Genomic DNA, 13,555 nt, shown 5'->3' with positions numbered 1-13,555 from the left:
GCTCCACACCTCACTAGGAGCACGCAGCACGCACCAACGTCTCCCCAAACGCCCTGCAACGCCGATTCCGACCGCACCCGAACTCCGTCCGCCGCTCACGAGCTCGCCGCCGTCGACTCCGGCCACCCCAGGCCCAGCCACGGCCACCGTCCGACGCGCCATCGAGCTAGCTATCCAACGCACCTAGCCGCACGCCGTTTGGAGCACCACAGAGGAAACCCGAGGCCCCTGTACGCCGCGGACCTCGCCGGCGACTAACCGCCGGCGGGTTTGACTTGTCCGACCTGGGGTTTGACCCCCCCAGGGTCACTGACGCGTGGGCCCCATCGGCCAGGTGGTCAGTTAGTGCTAATTACTGTTAGTCAACCCCCCCTGACACTGACAGTGGGCCCCAGCGCCACTAATCCCTAATTAGGATTAATTTAATCCTGTTAAACCCCCCCTGTCACTGACGTGTGGCCCCCACATGTCAGGTTTGACCCCAGCCAGCCGCAGTTGACCACTGAACGTCATGCTGACGTCATGCTGGCGCAATAATTATATTTCTGGATTTAAATTAAATCAGGAAATTCCAGAATATTATTTAAACTTCAAAAATTCATAACTTTTATTCTGTAACTCCAAATTGGACAAATTATATATGAAAAATGATCAGAAAAATCCAAGCTATCCATCTGTACTATTTTCATGCATGATCAAACAAGTTAAATTGATGTTTTAAGCAGAACAAGGAAAAGCACTTTAAAAGGCCATGTTTGAGTTTGAAATTTGAATCTTTGATTCAAATTAGTTCAAACCCTTCTGGTATTAGTTGCATTAGCCCAACACACTCATATTGCCATGTTTCATGCATGCATCATATTGTTGCACATTGTTTGGTGATGGTTGTGTATCGATGTCCTTTGCGACAGGTTCTGCCTCCGAGGAGTACCGTGATTACCCTAACGAAGAACCGTATCAGTGCATCGAACCATCAGGCAAGCAACCAACCATTTGATCATATCGATACAATCCCATGTTCTCGCTCCTGCTCTCTTTTACTGCATTAAGACAACGCGTTTCAAACTGCTGTGTGCTACGGTAGTTGAATCCATTTCCTCTGCATGACCTGTCATTGCCACAGTAACTAGATGAAACCCACTAGCATGTGTAGGAGTTGATTGAGCCATATGTATGTGTTGCTCCTACCTTGCTATGCCTGCTATGCTTAGAGTCGTGTCAGGTCTGGTTCATCTGGGTGATGGGCTAGAGTGAAATGATTATGTCGGTAATGAGAGTGGTGTGGTGAACACGATTTGGTAAAGGTATCAATGAGAGGCCATGTAGGAGTACATGGTGGGTTGTTTCATTGAAGCCGACCTTAAGCACTGAGATCTGTATGTGTGATTTAAGAATCAGCTACTACCATGCATTGGGCCCGAAACCAATGGACCCTCTCGGCTTCTTATTCACCCTAGTTCTCCGTCCAGGAGTTGCAAGTAGTTTCTGGTGTTTGTAGCCTACTGGAGGCCGTGGACAGCGCTGACCGTAGGGGTGGGCTGTGATGCGGTAGGTACGTGGCCGGGTGTACCGAATACCCGTTAGGTATCTCGGGAACCCTGTTCACATCGTTCGGGGCCGTATGGGAAACCTCGGCCGGAATCCCTGCGGATGGAACCTGAATAGGCGATAAACCTGGACTGGAGGCTTAGGTGATTAGGTAGGTCGTGGCCGACACCCACGTTGGGCTTCCGCTTGAAGGTTGCCGAGTACATGTCGTGTAAACGACGGTAAGTGGTGAGAGCGTGTATGAAGAAGTACACCCCTGCAGGGTTAACATGATCTATTCGAATAGCCGCGTCCGCGGTAAAGGACTACTTGGTTGCCTATACAGTTCATAGACAAGTAAATGGAAACTACTAAAAGCCTCAAGATAAGTGTGAGTGCCGAGGATGGCTCTTCCGTAGGAAGACGGAGGTGGATCCTCGGTAGTGTATTGAAGTGGTGAGTAGTGGACTCGTGTGCGCAAAACATTTCAAGTTGGAGTATCGTAGGATAGTCTAGCCAAGAGTCAAAGCTAGCTTGCTGCAATAACTCCACCAACCCTTCTTGATACTATGCATGTATGTAGGATCTGATGTAAGTCTTGCTGAGTACCTTTGTACTCATGTTGCTATAATCTACATTTTTACAGAAGACGCTGCAACCCCTTCTGATGGGTTCTATGTAGACGTTGACATCAACGAGTAGGCTAAAGACCCAGGTGGTGACCCTGAGCTTGTGATGGACCACGTAGTATAGCTAGGCTTTCCAAGCCTCTTTTATTTTACTAGTTGTCTGTACCCAGACAATGTGCTTCCGCTGCTGGCTTGTATGACTGTATGACTTGTTTGTTGGGTCGTGAGACCCGTACCTTTGTGAATGTTATGTATGGCTCCCTGAGCCTTAAATAAAGTACTGGTGTCGTAGAGTCATGTTGTGATGCTTCGTTGTATTTGCACATATCGAGCATATTGTGTGTATGATTGAAATGCTTGGTATGTGTGGGATCTGACTATCTAGTTGTTTATCTTTAGTAGCCTCTCTTACCGGGAAATGTCTCCTAGTGTTACCGCTGAGCCATGGTAGCTTGCTACTGCTCTGGAACACTTAGGCTGGCCGGCATGTGTCCTTCTTCGTTCCTGTGTCTGTCCCTTCGGGGAAATGTCACGCTTTGAGTACCGGAGTCCTGTTAGCCCGCTACAGCCCGGTTTACTGGAGTCCTGCTAGCCCAGTGCTACAGCCCGGACCCACTTGCTGATGACCGACACGTTCGAAGCTGGGTCATGGATGCCTGTCCCTGTAAGTCTGTGCCACTTTGGGTTTACGACTAGTCATGTCAGCCCGGGCTCTTTATCATATGGATGCTAGCGACACTTTCATATACGCGAGCCAAAAAGCGCAAACGGTCCCGGGAAAAGGTAAGACGACACCCGTGGGGATACCGTGCGTGAGGCCGCAAAGTGATATGAGGTGTTACCAGCTAGATCGATGTGACATCGAGTCGGGGTCCTGACAGCGTTGGTAGCTTTAGTTGCATTAGCCCAACACACTCATATTGCCATGTTTCATGCATGCATCATATTGTTGCACATTGTTTGGTGATGCCTGTGTATCGTTATCCTTTACGACAGGATCTGTCCCCGAGGAGTACCGTGACTACCCTAACGAAGAACCGTATCCGTGCATCGAACCATCAGGCAAGCAACCAACCATTTGATCATATCGATACAATCCCATGTTCTCGCTCCTGCTCTCTTTTACTGCATTAAGACAACGCGATTCAAACTGCTGTGTGCTACGGTAGTTGAACCCATTTCCTCTGCATGACCTGTCATTGCCACAGTAACTAGATGAAACCCACTAGCATGTGTAGGAGTTGATTGAGCCATATGTATGTGTTGTTCCTACCTTGCTATGCCTGCTATGCTTAGAGTCGTGTCAGGTCTGGTTCATCTGGGTGATGGGCTAGAGTGAAATGATTATGTCGGTAATGAGAGTGGTGTGGTGAACACGATTTGGTAAAGGTATCGATGAGAGGCCATGTAGCAGTACATGGTGGGTTGTTTCATTGCAGCCGACCTTAAGCACTGAGATCTGTATGTGTGATTTAAGAATCAGCTACTACCATGCATTGGGCCCGAAACCAATGGACCCTCTCGACTTCTTATTCACCCTAGTTCTCCGTCCAGGAGTTGCAAGTAGTTTCTGGTGTTTGTAGCCTACTGGAGGCCGTGGACAGCGCTGACCGTAGGGGTGGGCTGTGATGCGGTAGGTACGTGGCCGGGTGTACCGAATACCCGTTAGGTATCTCGGGAACCCTGTTCACATCGTTCGGGGCCGTATGGGAAACCTCGGCCGGACTCCCTGCGGATGGAACCTGAATAGGCGATAAACCTGGACTGGAGGCTTAGGTGATTAGGTAGGTCGTGGCCGACACCCACGTTGGGCTTCCGCTTGAAGGTTGCCGAGTACATGTCGAGTAAACGAAGGTAAGTGGTGAGAGCGTGTATGAAGAAGTACACCCCTGCAGGGTTAACATGATCTATTCGAATAGCCGCGTCCGCGGTAAAGGACTACTTGGTTGCCTATACAGTTCATAGACAAGTAAATGGAAACTACTAAAAGCCTCAAGATAAGTGTGAGTGCCGAGGATGGCTCTTCCGTAGGAAGACGGAGGTGGATCCTCGGTAGTGTATTGAAGTGGTGAGTAGTGGACTCGTGTGCGCAAAACCATTTCAAGTTGGAGTATCGTAGGATAGTCTAGCCAAGAGTCAAAGCTGGCTTGCTGCAATAACTCCACCAACCCTTCTTGATAATATGCATGTATGTAGGATCTGATGTAAGTCTTGCTGAGTACCTTTGTACTCATGTTGCTATAATCTACATTTTTTACAGAAGACGCTGCAACCCCTTCTGATGGGTTCTATGTAGACGTTGACATCAACGAGTAGGCTAAAGACCCAGGTGGTGACCCTGAGCTTGTGAAGGACCTTGTAGTATAGCTAGGCTTTCCAAGCCTCTTTTATTTCACTAGTTGTCTGTACTCAGACAAGTTACTTCCGCTGCTGGTTTGTATGACTGTATGACTTGTATGTTGGGTCGTGAGACCCGTACCTTTGTGTATGTTATGTATGGCTCTCTGAGCCTTAAATAAAGTACTTGTGTCGTAGAGTCATGTTGTGATGCTTCGTTGTATTTGCACATATCGAGCATATTGTGTGTATGATTGAAATGCTTGGTATGTGTGGGATCTGACTATCTAGTTGTTTATCTTTAGTAGCCTCTCTTACCGGGAAATGTCTCCTAGTGTTACCGCTGAGCCATGGTAGCTTGCTACTGCTCTGGAACACTTAGGCTGGCCGGCATGTGTCCTTCTTCGTTCCTGTGTCTGTCCCTTCGGGGAAATGTCACGCTTTGAGTACCGGAGTCCTGTTAGCCCGCTACAGCCCGGTTTACCGGAGTCCTGCTAGCCCAGTGCTACAGCCCGGACCCATTTGCTGATGACCGACACGTTCAAAGCTGGGTCATGGATGCCTGTCCCTGTAAGTCTGTGCCACTTTGGGTTTACGACTAGTCATGTCAGCCCGGGCTCTTTATCATATGGATGCTAGCGACACTATCATATACGTGAGCCAAAATGCGCAAACGGTCCCGGGCAAAGGTAAGGCGACACCCGTGGGGATACCGTGCGTGAGGCCGCAAAGTGATATGAGGTGTTACCGGCTAGATCGATGTGACATCGAGTCGGGGTCCTGACAGACTCAAAGCCCAACCACGGCAGAAGATAGAAAGTGAATGAAAGTCATTCCCTATGCCTTGGCCATAGGTTCTATAAAATATGCCATGCTGTGTACCAGATCTATTGTATACCCTACACTGATTTTGGCAAGGGAGTACAATAGTGATCTAGGAGTAGATCACTGGACAACGGTCAAAATTATCCTTAGTGGAATAAGGATATGTTTCTCGATTATGGAGGTGACAAAAAATGTTCATCGTAAAGGGTTACGTCGATGCAAATTTTGACACTGATGCAGATGACTCTAAATCTCAATCTGGATACATATTGAAAGTGGGAGCAATTAGCTAGAGTAGCTCCGTGTAGAGCATTGTTGACATAGAAATTTGCAAAATACTTACGGATCTGAATGTGGCAGACCCGTTGACTAAACTTCTCTCACAAGCAAAACATGATCACACCTTAGTAATCTTTGGGTGTTAATCACATAGTGATGTGAACTAGATTATTGACTCTAGTAAACCCTTTGGGTGTTGGTCACATGTCGATGTGAACTATGGGTGTTAATCACATGGTGGTGTGAACTATTGGTATTAAATCACATGGCGATGTGAACTAGATTATTGACTCTAGTGCAAGTGGGAGACTGAAGGAAATATGCCCTAGAGGCAATAATAAAGTTATTATTTATTTCCTTATATCATGATAAATGTTTATTATTCATGCTAGAATTGTATTAACCGGAAACATGATACATGTGTGAATACATAGACAAACATAGTGTCACTAGTATGCCTCTACTTGACTAGCTCATTGATCGAAGATGGTTATGTTTCCTAACCATAGACAAAGAGTTGTCATTTGATATAAGATCACATCATTAGGAGAATGATGTGATTGACTTGACCCATTCTGTTAGCTTAGCACTTGATCGTTTAGTTTGTTGCTATTGCTTTCTTCATGACTTATACATGTTCCTATGACTATGAGATTATGCAACTCCCGTTTATCGGAGGAACACTTTGTGTGCCACCAAACGTCACAATGTAACTGGGTGATTATAAAGGTGCTCTTCAGGTGTCTCCGAAGGTACTTGTTGGGTTGGCGTATTTCGAGATTAGGATTTGTCACTCCGATTGTCGGAGAGGTATCTCTGGGCCCACTCGGTAATGCACATCACTATAAGCCTTGCAAGCATTGCAACTAATGAGTTAGTTGCGGGATGATTTATTATGGAACGAGTAAAGAGACTTTCCGGTAATGAGATTGAACTAGGTATTGAGATACCTACGATCGAATCTCGGGCAAGTAACATACCGATGACAAAGGGAACAACATATGTTGTTATGCGGTCTGACCGATAAAGATCTTCGTAGAATATGTGGGAGCCAATATGAGCATCCAGGTTCCGCTATTGGTTATTGACCAGAGACGTGTCTCGGTCATGTCTACATAGTTCTCGAACCCGTAGGGTCCGCACGCTTAACGTTTCGATGACAGTTATATTATGAGTTTATATGTTTTGATGTACTGAAGGATGTTCAAAGTCCCGGATGTGATCACGGACATGACGAGGAGTCTCGAAATGGTCGAGACATGAAGATTGATATATTGGAAGCCTATGTTTGGATATCGGAAGTGTTCCGGGTGAAATCAGGATTTTACCGGAGTATCGGGAGGTTACCGGAACCCCCGGATCTTAATGGGCCATAGTGGGGCTTGTGGAGAAGAGGAGAGGCGGCCAGGGCAGGGCCAAGTGCCCCTCCCCCTAGTCCGAATAGGACAAGGAGAGGGGGGCGGCGCCCCCCCTTTCCTTCCTCTCTCCCTCCTTTCCCCCCCTCCTCTCCTAGTCCAACAACGAAAAGGGAGGGAGTCCTACTCCCGGTAGGAGTAGGACTCCTCCTGGCGTGCCCCCTCTAGGCCGGCCGCACATCATCCCTTGCTCCTTTATATACGGGGGCAGGGGGCACCCTAGAGACATAACAATTGATCGTTTGATTTTTTAGCCGTGTGCGGTGCCCCCCTCCATCATAGTCCACCTCGATAATTCTGTAGCGGTGCTTAGGCGAAGCCCTGCGTCGGTAGAACATCATCATCGTCACCACGCCGTCGTGCTGACGAAACTCTCCCTCAACACTCGACTGGATCGGAGTTCGAGGGACGTCATCGGGCTGAACATGTGCTGAACTCGGAGGTGCTGTGCGTTCGGTACTTGGTCGGTCGGATCATGAAGACGTACGACTACATCAACCGCGTTGTGCTAACGCTTCCGCTTTCGGTCTACGAGGATACGTGGACAACACTCTCCCCTCTCGTTGCTATGCATCACCATGATCTTGCGTGTGCGTAGGAATTTTTTTGAAATTACTACGTTCCCCAACACAATCATACACAGCCCAGCGCTTCAGCGCCTCTGCAGCGCAATGCTCCCACCGGCCACACTGTTTATCTTCCGGGGTTGTGATCTATGGCCATGGAACAACCTGCTTCTTAAAACAAAACAACCTTTGTTGCAGGTACCCGATGATAATTGATGCTTGACGTTCCATCTCCTAATCTGCGACGACGCTCCACTTCTGGACAATGATCTCCCCCTTCATTTCCTCACATCACTAAATAAATGAATTCGGCGAGGTATGCCATTAGCTAGCTGACTATTTATCATCCTAATCAATGTCACCATCTCTGGGAAGGCAAACGAGCAGGAGGACATGTATCTACTCCCCTGTGCCACTATCGCCGTCTAGCTATAGCGTCTCTGCTTTCTATTCCCAATTTCCTCATCCCACGAGTCCTTTTGCTTCAGTGCTGCAATAGACAAGCAATTGCAAGGGCTTCAATGTAATTTGTTGTACCACCAGATTTCTATTCCTGCTTATTCACATAAATCTTATTTCTTTCTGGACATATGTGTGTCTCGGGATTCACTTCTATTATTTTGGTTATGTTTAGATTTTTGCCATCTAATACATGGTGTGTTTTAATCAATGTTTTATCTTGTAGCAGTTAATCATGGATGTTACATGTTACACCAATTAGTTTTTTTTTCAGTGGCATTTATGCAAGAACTGATCCGCTGACTGAGAGTGCAATGTTTCCATATCTACATCTTCCAATTTCCCCCAAATCTTAATGGCTACAGGATGTGAGATAATTTTTGTATCAAGCAGTTCACACAGAATTGGGTTGTAGCAAGTTTTTCTACACCCTATTTCTCTATTCATACCATTCCAGTATTGTGTACGATTAATTGAGTGTAGTAGTGTACAGTGGATTTTCATGGAACAATGGATAGGGAGCTTCCTCAATTGGAGACTAATACCCCTCTCTTTTTTTATTTAGAGCTGTGCATTTTATTTCTCCATTGTTCCTATCAAGACCTTTTCGAAAAAATTGTTCCTATCAAGAGTAGATGGTGATCCCCCGCAGAAAAAGAGAGTAGATGGTGACCCTGGTCCAAACGAGAAAATGAAAAAAGAACAGACATTGCATTTTATTCTGAAGTTTTTTAACCAGGATTGACTTTATCCTACATTAACTCTCCCTTTGTGTTTTGGCCAGTGCAATTTCATGTTAGTTACTGCAAGAACATCCACATGGATGATATCTATACCATTTCTTATTATGGATGTTCATAAATAAGTGCTAAGCTAGCAACTAAGGCTAACGTGTGTCAAAGAGTCTCTAATTTACCTATTGTACTGATAGTGGCCTTGGATCCCGGTTAAAAAATGGTACAGTATCATTGCATTTGTCCTTCAAACTCTCAATTTTATACATGGGATTCGTTGCCGCAAAGCAGTAGGTACTCAACAAGAGATTATGTTTTCAACCCTCATCCTCTGTTACTTAATATATGTTCATACATTTATTTTTACAATTCTTTAGAGTTATACATGTATATCCCAAAAAAATGTACCAGTATACCCGCAGCAACGCGCGGGATATCATCTAGTCTACTATTTATCTATCTATCTACTATCTACTATCTACTACCTCTATAAAAGTACGAAAGGGCGGAGAACCAAGTCATCTCATCCATCCAAACAGCCCTGTCGAGTGGCTCAGATCTCTCCAATGTTTAGCACTAAACACCCACGATCGCGCTAATTACTCTTGCCCTTCTACCTCGCATCGCACGATCCCCCACGCATCCACCTCTTCATCTGACCGCATGGTGCCTCTGAGGCCCTCAAACCACCCCATGCATCCACCTCTCTCTATCGCGCTCCCGACCGGTGGCTCTCAAGCCCTCCTGGCGTGCTCCCCAGAAGCCCTCCTCCGGATTGCCGGTGCCGCGGAGGTTGCAAGCGAGGTTGAGCGCTGTGAGCGCCCATGCGGCGGCGAGCAGCCCCCGGAAGCCCTCCTCCGGATTGCCGGTGCCGCGGAGGTTGCAGGCGAGGTTGAGCGCCGTGAGTGCCCCCCTGTTGGAAATATGCCCTAGAGGCAATAATAAAATGGTTATTATTATATTTCTTTGTTCATGATAATTGTCTATTGTTCATGCTATAATTGTGTTATCCAGAAATCGTAATACATGTGTGAATACATAGACCACAACACGTCCCTAGTGAGCCTCTAGTTGACTAGCTCGTTGATCAAAAGATAGTCATGGTTTCCTGACTATGGACATTGGATGTCATTGATAACAGGATCACATCATTAGGAGAATGATGTGATGGACAAGACCCAATCCTAAGCATAGCTCAAAGATCGTGTAGTTCGTTTGCTGTAGCTTTTCTGAATGTCAAGTATCATTTCCTTAGACCATGAGATTGTGCAACTCCCGGACACCGTAGGATTGCCTTGGGTGTGCCAAATGTCACAACGTAACTGGGTGACTATAAAGGTACATTACAGGTATCTCCAAAAGTGTCTATTGGTTGACACGAATCGAGATTGGGATTTGTCACTCCGTATGACGGAGAGGTATCTCTGGGCCCACTCGGTAATGCATCATCATAATGAGCTCAATGTGATCAAGTGGTTGATCACGGGATCATGCATTACGGTACGAGTAAAGTGACTTGCCGGTAATGAGACTGAACAAGGTATTGGGATACCGACGATCGAGTCTCGGGCAAGTAACGCACCGATTGACAAAGGGAATTGTATACGGATTAATTGAATCCTCGACATCGTGGTTCATCCGATGAGATCATCGTGAAGCATGTGGGAGCCAACATGGGTATCCAGATCCCGCTGTTGGTTATTGACCGTAGAGGCTTCTCGGTCATGTCTACATGTCTCCCGAACCCGTAGGGTCTACACACTTAAGGTTCGGTGACGCTAGGGTTGTAGAGATATTAGCATACGGTAACCCAAAAGTTGTTCGGAGTCCCGGATGAGATCCCGGACGTCATGAGGAGTTCCAGAATGGTCCAGAGGTAAAGATTTATATATAGGAAGTCCAGTTTCGGCCATCGGGAAGGTTTCGGGGGTCACCGATATTGTACCGAAAGCACCAGAAGGGTCCCGGGGGTCCACCGGGTGGGGCCACCTATCCCGGAGGGCCCCATGGGCTGAAGTGGGAGGGGAACCAGCCCCTAGTGGGCTGGTGCGCCCCCCTTGGGCCCCCCTGCGCCTAGGGTTAGAAACCCTAGGGGGGGCGCCACCCTTGCCTTGGGGGGCAAGGCAACCCCTTGGCCGCCGCCCCCTAGGAGATTGGATCTCCTAGGGCCGGCGCCCCCCTAGGCACCCTATATATAGTGGGGGGAGGGAGGGCTGTGCACCCAAGCCCCTGGCCTCTCCCTCTCCCTCCCGTGACACTCCTCCATCTCCCTGAGCTTGGCGAAGCCCTGCCGAGATCACCGTTGCTTCCACCACCACGCCGTCGTGCTGCTGGATCTTCATCAACCTCTCCTTCCCCCTTACTGGATCAAAAAGGAGGAGACGTCTCCCAACCGTACGTGTGTTGAACGCGGAGGTGCTGTCCGTTCGGCACTTGGTCATCGGTGATTTGAATCACGTCGAGTACGACTCCATCAACCCCGTTCTCTTGAACGCTTCCGCGCGCGATCTACAAGGGTATGTAGATGCACTCCTCTTCCTCGTTGCTAGATGAATCAATAGATTGATCTTGGTGATGCGTAGAAAATTTTAAAATTCTGCTACGTTCCCCAACACCCCCCCCCCCGCGGTCCGCTTGCGTATTCGTATTCCCATCGAAGAAGACGACGATAGAATCTCGGGCACGCCGCCATACTCTCCCCGTCGTCGCCAAGGTCATGGCGCGCCCCCGTCCGTCATCCCTCCACAGCATATCTAGTCCAGGCCGACGAAGAGTCTCGCCGCTGGGCACAGGTACCTTGCAATCGTGTTGTGCTTCTCCGTTGGTGCAGTCGTGCAGTCGTACACACATCTTGCAAGTAAGTGGCCGTCAATCCAATTGATTTCTTCCTCCGCACTTGATTTCTTACAGTGGCCTGAAAAGAAGCATCATTTTTAATGTACTTTATTATAGCTCACAATCACAGATTACTATAATGCATAATACTTGGGATGTGTCATCCATTCTGAATAGGAAACGTTCTTAGGGGACATCATGCTCACTGAATATGCCAAACAGGTCATCCGATTTAGCATAGAGATCTCAAAAAAAAATCAAGTTGTGACTACAAGGTAGAGGAGTTTATTCTCTGATGAAGATTTGATAGCTAACAACATACATGCAAGCATCGACCAGTTCAAGTCATATTCACCATCTCTAATTTTGGTCTGCTAAGTCTGACAATGATTTGTAGAGTGTCCAATGGAGGTTCTTCCATTTACCAATTTGTGATCCCAGCCTTTTCTTTCCTGATTAAAAAGAAAAACATATTCTAATTGCCTTTTCTAAACTTATCTTTGAGATAACTTGCATCTAACAGTTAAGTGCTCCAAGATTAGGCAATCAAAACCGATTTTATGACTATGCATGTATGAAAAACTGTTAATATTTGCAGTTTGACTAATCTCTGGATCGGCTGCAGCCTGGAGATGAGATTCTCTGGCTTTGAAGATGGTTATACATTTTATAGGTTATATTTTCCAGGAAGCGATGTTGTCTAGGTGTTGTGGATGAAAGAAGACTTGGACATGGGCGTGTTGAGATTAATCCATGTGTGTATCCATGCGTGTTGAGATTAATCCACGTGTTGTGAGATGAAGGATTTAGGAGTGGCTGATGTCATTCTGAACATCAAGTTGTTGAGAGACGATGATGATGGGATTACATTACTTCAATCTCACTATGTGGAAAAGATCTTGAGTCACTTTGGCTATAGTGACTGCAAGCCCTTTCCAACACCATATGATGCTAGTGTGTTGCTTCGAAAGAATCGAAAAATTGCTAGAGACCAATTGAAGTGTTCTCAGATTATTGGCTCGCTTATGTACTTAGCCAGTGCTACAAGACCTGACATCTCTTTTGCTGTTAGCAAACTGAGTCGATTTGTTTCAAAACCAGGAGATGTGCATTGGAAAGCTCTAGAGAGAGTTTTGCGTTATTTGAAAGGCACTGCAAATTATGGAATTCACTACACTGGGCATCCAAAGATGCTTGAAGGGTATAGTGACTCAAACTGGATCTCAGATGCTGATGAGATAAAGGCCACAAGCGGTTATGTATTCACTCATGGAGGTGGCGCTGTTTCTTGGAAGTCTTGCAAGCAGACCATCTTAACGAGGTCAACAATGGAAGCAAAACTCACAGCACTAGATACAGCTACGGTCGAAGCAGATTGGCTTCGTCGGCTCTTGAATGACTTACCGGTTGTTGAGAAACCTGTACCGGGTATCCTTATGAACTGCGACAATCAAACTGTGATCATGAAAGTGAGCAGCTCAAAGGATAACATGAAGTCATCAAGACACGTTCAGAGAAGGTTAAAGTCTGTCAGAAAAATGAAAAACTTCGGAGTTATTGCATTGGATTATATCCAAACGCCTAAAAATCTGGCAGATCCTTTTACTAAGGGTCTATCACGTAATGTGATAGATAATACATCGAGGGAGATGGTTATGAGACCCACAATATGAGTTGTTCACAGTGGTAACCTATTCTTTGTGATCGGAGATCCCGTGAATTAGATGTGGAAGACAAGATGTTGGTCAACTGAGAGGAGAGTATCCTTACTATTCACAATACCACTCCATGAAGATGCAATACTCTCCTTATCTGCATGGCAGGTTGATGTATATCTTAATGTGTTCTAAGTGGCTTATTTAAGCAGAGATGTTATCCTGCAGAACATCTTTTGAAGAACACACCTATATGAGTCTGATTGTCAAACGTCGCAATCTATGAGAGTAGGG

The sequence above is a fragment of the Triticum dicoccoides genome, chromosome 2A (assembly GCF_002162155.2).
Source record: "Triticum dicoccoides isolate Atlit2015 ecotype Zavitan chromosome 2A, WEW_v2.0, whole genome shotgun sequence".
Lineage (NCBI taxonomy): Eukaryota > Viridiplantae > Streptophyta > Magnoliopsida > Poales > Poaceae > Triticum > Triticum dicoccoides.
This window is presented reverse-complemented; position numbering follows the sequence as displayed.